The sequence below is a fragment of the Rattus norvegicus genome, chromosome 8, assembly GCF_036323735.1.
Source record: "Rattus norvegicus strain BN/NHsdMcwi chromosome 8, GRCr8, whole genome shotgun sequence".
Lineage (NCBI taxonomy): Eukaryota > Metazoa > Chordata > Mammalia > Rodentia > Muridae > Rattus > Rattus norvegicus.
The window spans coordinates 27,028,348-27,037,142 of record NC_086026.1 but is presented as its reverse complement, the minus strand read 5'-3'; the positions used below and the strand labels follow the sequence as shown (position 1 = coordinate 27,037,142).

General features: G+C 47.8%; 1 pseudogene; it reads left to right on the top strand.

Annotated features, from left to right (window-relative positions):
- The first annotated feature begins 851 nt into the window (after positions 1-851).
- LOC108351838 (RNA polymerase II degradation factor 1-like) lies at positions 852-3,811 on the top strand (annotated as a pseudogene).
- The last annotated feature ends 4,984 nt before the right edge of the window (positions 3,812-8,795 follow it).

Here is an 8,795-nt window from a genome sequence, read left to right as displayed (position 1 = left end):
CTCCTGATCTCTTCCCTGTGTTTTCTATCTCCAGAGTTGTCTCCTTTTATGCTTTCTTTATTTTTTCTATTTCAATTTTAACATTCTGGACGGTTTTGTTCAATTCGTTCACTGTTTCATTGTGCTTTCCTGTAATTCTTTAAGGGATTTTTCTGTTTCCTCTTTAAGGGCTTCTACTTGTTTACCTGTTCTGTCTTATATTTCCTTTAGGGAGTTGTTTATGTCCTTCTTAAAATCCTCTATCATCATCATGACATGTGATTTTAAATACAAATCTTTCTTTTTCCAGAATATTTTCATGTCCAGTATTTGCTTTGGTGGAAGAACTGGGCTTGATGATGCCAAGTAGTCTCGGTTTCAGTTGCTTAGTTCCTGTGCTTGCCTCTTGCCATCAGGTTGTCTCTGGTGTTAGTTTGTCTTCCTGTCTTTGACAGTGGCTTGACCCTCCTGTAGGCCTGTGTTCAGCACTCCTGTTGACCTGTTTTCTTTCAGCTGGATCTGGGAACAGAGAGCTGCTTCTGTGTTTGTGTGATCTAAAGCCTCCTGGGGGTTGCTTGGAGCAGAAAATTCAGTCTTTTCTAAGCTCTCAGGTATGTTGTTGGTTCTGGCAACTGGCGTTTGGCCTTTGGCACAGGCAGAAACTGGACAGTTCCTACTGCTGACTGAGCCTATGTTCCTGTGTCCAGAGGACACTAGGCAGGTTCCTCTTTGTCCAGGAATGTGAACATATGTGGGGGTCTCCCCTGAGCTCTCAGGATTGTCTATACGTCTGAGAGTCCAGCTCTCTCCCCCACAGGGTTTGGGTACAGAGATCTGTGGAACCAGTTCAGTTCAGTTCTTTGCACAAGCAGAAACCACTAATATAAGATTTTCAAGGTTCATTCACACCTTGTGTGTATAAGAATTTACTTCTAGGTCTGCCTCACCGACCCAGCGCTCAGAAGCTCCGCCACCCGCCGTCCTCGGCCGCCCACTGCTGCTGCCCGCCGGTCGCCATGGGCTGTGTCCCTGGGGGCCTGGTCTAGGGCGGCTGAGAGCCTGCCGCACTCCGGTGCGCCGGGCCGGACCCGGGGTCCTAGCCCGCGCGTCGTCCAGTGCTGAGAGCCCGCGCCGGGCATGCCCGCCCCGGCCCCGAGCCCGCCCCGGCCCCGAGCCCGCACGGCGCCCTCGCAGCCGGGCGGCACGGCATAGCAGGCGGCGCGGGGCGCCAAAGTCACCGCCGCCGCGCCGCCATGGAGGCCAAGGTCCGGTCGAGCCGGCGTTCGCGCGCGCAGCGAGACCGCGGCCGGCGTCGGGAAGCTGCCCGGGACGCCGGCGCGTAGAGCCCGTCGTCGGGTGAGGAGCCAGAGCCCAGTCCTGGCAAGGAGAACAAGGGACTCCACGGCGCGACGCCTCAGCGCCCTACGTCTCTGCGCGCTACACGTCCCCCGCGGCGCTGTCGCCGCAAGTCCAGCTCGCAGGAGGAGGAGGAGGTTATTGACGGCTTCGCTATAGCCAGCTTCAGCACCCTGGAGGCCCTGGAGAAGGACATGGCTCTCAAGCCACATGAGCGGAAGGAGAAATGGGATCAACGCCTCGTGAAGAAGCCCCGAGAGTCAAAAAACTGCCCATCTGCGCAGCTGAGTGAGAACAGGCAGCCCCTGGAGGTGGGCAGTCCCACTTGTGATGCAGAGCCCACTTGCGATGAAAGGACTAGGAAAGTCCCATTGCAGCCCTCAAAACAGGTGTGCTCCCCAGAAGGGGGGCCGCTCCCAGCCAGCACCTGGCACCAGAACCGCCCGACCCAGCAACAGCAGCAGCAACAGCCCAGCCAGTCCAGCCAGCCCCAGGGGCCCCTCCCAGCCCTGGGGCAGCACTGCCAGCCCCAGCGGCCGCCCCTGGGTCAGCGTGCTTGGCCCCATCGATCACTTCTAGGCTTGAGACAGCCCTGCCAGCCCCGGCGCCCACTTCTGGGCCCTGGTCAGCACCATCGTCCCCAGCTTCTGCTTCGGGCCCCAGATCAGCTCAGCCAGACCCAGCGCTCACGCCTGGCTCAGCCCCGCATGCCACTCTTGGCACTTCCAGGCTCCAGGCAGCGCCTGCGGTCCATCCAGACTCCACGGCATCGTTACCACCCACTTCGGTCCCTGTTGACCTCGTGTCATCTCTGCCGGTCTCTACTGACCGTATGGCACCGTTGCCAGCCTTTGAGGTCATGGACCACACTGTGTCCCTGTGACCAGCCCTGTAGGGCTGCCACAGGACAGCACTGCCCACCCCTACAGTCTCTGCTAGTCCAATGCCAGCAGTGCCTGCCCCTCGGACTCTCACCTTGCAACCACGCCCACGCCGTCGTCCCAACAGCTGCCTTTCAGGCCAGTGCTGCTGCCGCCAGCGGGCACTCTTGAGCAATCCCATATACTCAAGCAGCCCCTCATGGGCCCGACGAAGCCCCTGCGGTCACTTCTAGGCCCAGACCAGCCTCGAAAACCCCAACCATTACTTCCTCTTCCTGATCGTTCTTCCCTTCTGGGGCAGCCAGGCCTGGCCCCCCAGCCTCTGCTGAGGCCTCTTTGTCAGCTGAGACGGCAGTCCCTACTGGGACTGGTGCCAGCTCGCCGTCCCCGGCCTTCCATATTGGGCCATCCTTTCAGGCCCCTGAGGTCACAGTGGACTCGACACTCTGCCCCAGGGGTGGCCCGCCAAGTCCCATCTGTGAGTCCTGGAGCCTGAGGCTTGTAGATGACTTCCTGGGTGAATTTGTTAACGCTACAATTGGACTGCACTAATGAGAGCCGGCTCTCTTTAAGCCTAAGATGTTTTCCCAGACTGCCCCAAGGCTGTTTCCAGACTACTTTGCCTGATTGGGCCCATCGCATCAGAAGGAGAGATGAACTCCATGTCATCCCACTGTCCCCTCCACGGTTGTCAGGCTTCTTGGTGTTACTATGCTCCTCACATGTGCTGCTTTGTGATGGACAACTCCTGGGCAAGGTTACACAGTCACACTAAGGACTTGGAGCTGTTGGGATCCCTCAGCATCTTTCGGTGCCTCTAATTGCCAACACTGTTTTTGCATCTCTCAGTCTCCCGTGCATGTGTGCAGGTGTGAGTGGTATGCTTATGTATGCCTGTATGTGGTGGACATGTGTGATGAAGTGCCAGCCTAGGCTTCACTCTTCTGTTTCCCCCTCACTCCCTCTTCTCACCAATGTATTCCCTGCCCTGAGCACAATGGCTTACGTGACTCAGGACCACACTGTGGATTTGGTCGGCCGCGTTTCAGGCCACCGTTTTCTTGCCTGTGGGATGATGCTAATGTCTACTTGAAGATCCTCCAGCTACATGAGAAATGTGAAGGGTGGTGACTCAGTGGCTGCTTCCCCACCTTTCAGGGCTCTTCCTTTACCCCAGAGGCAACTGTAGGGCAACTGGAAGCCCCTGTCTGAACTCTATTCCTGTTATAACAGTGTTCAGCCCTGAGTTTTGACACCTGTTACTACAGAGACATCCTTGGGCCTGCACCTGTCCCACAGCCCACTCTATCTGTGATCGAGGTGGTTAACCTCTCCCCAGTCCCATCTCAGGGCAGCCCCACACTGGAGTCCAAGTGGCTAAACTGAGCCCCTGAAGGGGAAGTGACCAGAACAGAGGACATACTACTAGATTTGGACCTTCTGCGCTGCCTACCTGGGGTTCTTTGGGCTGAGTGGGCCAGGGCTCCCAGTCTTAACCTGGTACCTGTTTACCTGAGAAGGCCCCATTCTGTTGTTCAACTACAGCCTCTGAAATGAGAAATTTGGGACTTATTTTTCTGATTTTAAAAATAAAGTGCCACACCATTTTTATATATAAAAAAGAATTTACTTCTATTTATGGCTAAATAACACTTCAATATGTGGATATACCACATTTTATTAATCTATCTGTCTACAGTCACTTGGCTTTCTGACACCTCCTAGTTATTGTGAGTAATATTCCCAAATTTTTTATGTGAAGTTATTTTCATTTTTGTTTTTCTTACACATAAACCTTGGATATGACTGTTATGCAATGTAGTAGGTATATGTTTAGTCCAATAAGAAACAATCAGTGAGGGAGTATGAAGATCTCAGTGGTTAAAAGAAAGGCTGTTCTTGGAAAGTACACAAATTATGTTTTCAGCACTCACATCAGACAGTTCAAAACCTCAGTAACTTCATCTACAGGGGATCTAATGCCTTCATCTTTATATACCTTAGTTTGAATTTTATTAGTTTGAAGAGATACCATGACCATAGCAACTATTACAAAGGAAAACCTTTAATTAGAACTGGCTTACAGTTCAGAGGTTTAGCCCATTATTGTCATGGCAGGAAGAATGGCTCCTTACAGGGAGACATGGTGCTGGAGAGGTAACTGAGAGTTCTACATCCAGATTAGCAGGCACCAGAAAACAGTCATGAGCCACTAGGCCTGTCTTGAGCTGTTCAAACCTCAAAGCCTTTTTGCCCAGTGACATACTTCCTCCAGAAATGCCATACCTACTCCAACAAAGCTATACCTCCAATAATGCCATTTCCTATAAGCCTATGGGGGGCATTTTCATTCAAACCACCACCCTCTACTTCCTAGTCTCCCTAGGCTTGTGGACATATCATAGTGCAAAATGCATTTAGTCCAACTTCAAGAGTCCCCATTGTCACTCAGAATCTCAACAGTCTTTCAAAGTCCATAGTTCAAAATCTGATATTTATGTCAATCACTTAATTATAAACCACTGTGAAATCAAAATGAAAAAGCAGACCACATACTTCTAACATACAATGGCATATGATATACATTTCGACTCCAAAATAGAGGAATGAGAGAGTAGTGAGAACCATTTGGGCAAAGTCCATCTTCATGTTGATGTCAAAATGTTTTTCAGATTTCCAACCTTTCAACTTTTTTGATTGCAACACACTTCCCTGTCTTGGGTTAGTTCTACTCCATTAATCAACTATCCTCAGCAGGTATCCAATGGATCCTCCATCTTCAAAATCTTGGGGTCTCCAAGGAAATCCAAGCTTCACTTTCATAGGTTCACATGATGGACTCTCTAGGCCTCCATGCAGAGACATCCCTGCCACATACCTGGTCTCAATAGCTTTCCTTAGTCTCAGATGAAATTTTGTAACACCTTTCTTGTACTTTTGACTCTAAAGCAAGAACCATGTGTGTGAAGATGCCAAGTTCTGCTCCTTGCTGAGGCTGGAACATGGACACCTTGTTTAGATACATTCTAGTTTTCTGTTTTTCACAGTTTCCTCCACTGCCTAAGATTGGCTGTTATGAAACTCACTCTGAAACCAGGCTTGCCTTGAACTCAGAGATCTGTCTGCCTCTGCTTTCACAGCACTGCGATTAAGGTGTACACCACTATACTTGGCTGTAAAATTTTCTTTTCACATGTTGGAAGCTTAGCTGAGAGAGGTCTTTCTCTGAGTTCACCACACTCTTTATACCTTCCAACATCAGGCTTTTCTTTAATCCGCTTATCTCTCTGAACACGGGATTCGGCTCTACTTTACTTTCTGACTTCTACTTTTTTCCCTTGAACTCTACATTTGTATTTTTCTTTGCTCAGCTTTCTCCTTTTTATTATAGATCTTATAAGTGTGACCACTAAAAACTACACAATAGTGTAAATTGAAATTTCTTCTGTCAGTTCTCTTAATAAACAAACAAACACTCTTCAGTTTAAAGTCTATTCAGGTAGACTTTTTTGGATAAGGGCAAAAAGCAGCCACATTTTTAGCTAAAGTACCACAAGAATAGTTTTTATGTCCTATGAATGTTTTTCTCTTCTGAAACACTTTGAGCTAGTTCACAACAGTTCAAATTAGTCTAGCACTACTCTCTTCCATAATTCTACTAGGATCACCCATTAAGTCCCACATAAAGTGGTCAATTGCTTTTCTAATCCAAAGGCTCAAAGTTTACATTCCTTCAAAGAAAAGCATGGTAAGACCTATCACAGCAATACCCCCCAGAGCCTGGTATCAACTTCTGTCTTAGTTAGTGTTTGATTGCTGTGAAGAGACACCATGACCATACAAGAAGCTAGAAATACGCACTGGAAAAAAGCCAACATCTTCAAAAATGGTGCTGGTCATACTGGATGTCTGGATATAGAAAAATTCAAAGAGATCCATATTTATAATCCTGCATAAACCTTAACTCCAATATGATCAAAGACATGAATGTAAGCCAGATATAATGATCTGATAGAATAGACAATTGGGAATAGCCTTTAATTAAGGTCATTGGCACAGAAAAAAAAGTTTCTAAACAGAATACCATTACTCTGGCTTTAAAATCAACAATTAATCAATGGGAACTCATGAAACTGAAAATATTATGCATGGTACAGTGTCATGCATGCAAAGTGCCAACCTACAGAATTGGAAAATATCTTTACCAACTACATATTCAATAGAGGACTAATATATCAAATATATAAAAAATTCAAGAAACTAGATATCAAAGGGACAAAAACTCCAATTTTAAAATGGGAGTACAGACATTTCACTCTGAAACACTTTTAGACTTGAAAAAATATTCAAAACATGTCTTTGTTGGCCTGTGTTTTCTACTGGGGCAGATTACCAGCATGTCTGACCCTTTGAAGACCCCATAGTCTGGAGGCCTCCCAGGAGATTTGCTGCACCCAGGGCAATAGGTAAGGGACCCTCCTAAATAACCTCAGCCGCTGGACCCCCTCCAAGGAGGCCAGTGGACTCTGGACTTATCCCCTATGCCTGAACTCCATTTCCCTTCCAGCCTGCTCCTTCTACCAAGGCAGACCATCAGGATTACTACGCCTCTGAAGAACCCACAGTTCGAAGGCCTCCCAGAAGATTTGTTGTGGCCAGGGCCACAGGTCTTGCAGGAGTCCTGCAGCAACCCAGGAGGTAGGATCCAGAGAGACACCAAGGCCAGTTAACACCAGAGATAACCAGATGGCAAGAGGCAAGCACAAGAACATAAGCAACAGAAGCTAATATATTTTCCCACCACAGCATGTCCTGGATACCCTAACACACCTGAACAGCATGATGCTGACCTAAAATGCTATTTCATGTAGGTAATAGAGTTCTTTAAGGAAGATATGAATAACTCCTTGGAAGAAATACGGGGATCCCGGCCCACAGCTCCCTGAACCCAAACCCAGTGGGAAAGAAAGCTCATCACCCAGACAGGTGGCCACTCCTGAGACTGCAGAGCAGGAGAGACCACCAATATTGCCCACCCATGCCCACATCCCTGGCCCAAGAGGAAACTGTATACAACCTCTGTGAACTGGAAGATAGAGGCACTGGAGCCGCAGGTCCCCCACAGTCCAGACACTGCCCGGACCTGAAGGGACCGATCAACAGTTTTCTACACCCAAATCCCATGGGAGGGAGAGCTAAATCTTCAGAGGGGCAGACACGCCTGGGAAGCTAGAAGAGACTACACTCTGCCCACATTTCTGACTCCAGAGGAAAACACCTAATGCCATCTGAGACCCCAGTGCACGGGGGCTCTGGGAAAATGTGGTGCAGGTCCTCCTGGTTGCTGCCCTCAAGGAGAGCTCAAAAGCAGCCCGCCACGAGCAACTTGAACCACAGGACCACAGGTAAGACCAACTTTTCTGCTCCAAGCGACCTGCCTGCTGGACTCAGGACACAGGCCCACAGGAACAGCTGAAGACCAGTAGGCAGGAAAGACTACACGCCTGAAAGCAGAACACTCTGTTCCCACAACTGGCTGAAAGAAAACTGGAAAACAGGTCTACAGCACTCCTCACACATAGGCCTATGAGAAGGTCTAGCCAATGTCAGAAATAGCAGAACAAGGTAACACCAGCGCAGGAACCCAAGCAATAGAAACCAAGATTACATGGCATCATTGGAGCCCAATTCTCCCACCAAAACAAACACTGAATATCCAAACACACCAGAAAAGCAAGATCTAGATTTAAGATCACATTTGATTATCATGCAGGAGGACTTCAAGAAAGACATGAAGAACTCCCTTAGAGAAACGCAGGAAAATATAAATAATCAAGTAGAAGCCTATAGAGAGGAATCACAAAAATCCCTGAAAGAATTCTAGGAAAACACAAACAGGTGAAGGAATTAAAAATGGAAATAGAAGCAATAAAGAAACACAAAGGGAAACAACCCTGGATATAGAAAACCAAAAGAATTGACAAGGAGCCATAGATACAAGCATCACCAACAAAATACAAGAGATAGAAGAGAGAACCTCAGGTCCAGAAGATTCCATAGAAATCATCGACCCAACTGTCAAAGATAATGTAAAATGGAAAAAGCAACTGGTCCAAAACATACAGGAAATCTTGGACTCAATGAGAAGATCAAACCTAAGGATAATAGGTATAGAAGAGAGTGAAGACTCCCAGCTCAAAGGACCAGTAAATATCTTCAACAAAATCATAGAAGAAAACTTCCCTAACCTAAGGAAAGACATGCCCGTAAATATACAAGAAGCCTAGAGAACTCCAAATAGATTGGACCAGAAAAGAAACTCCTCCCGTCACATAATATCAAAACACCAAATGCACAAAATAAAGAAAGAATATTAAAAGCAGTAAGGGAAAAAGGTCAAGCAACATGAAAAGGCAAACCTATTAGAATCACACCAGACTTCTCACCAGAGACTATGAAAGCCAGAAGATCCTGGACAGATGTCATACAGACGCTAAGAGAACAAAAATGCCAGCCCAGGTTACTGTATCCAGCAAAACTCTGAATTTACATAGATGGAGAAACCAAGATATTCCATGA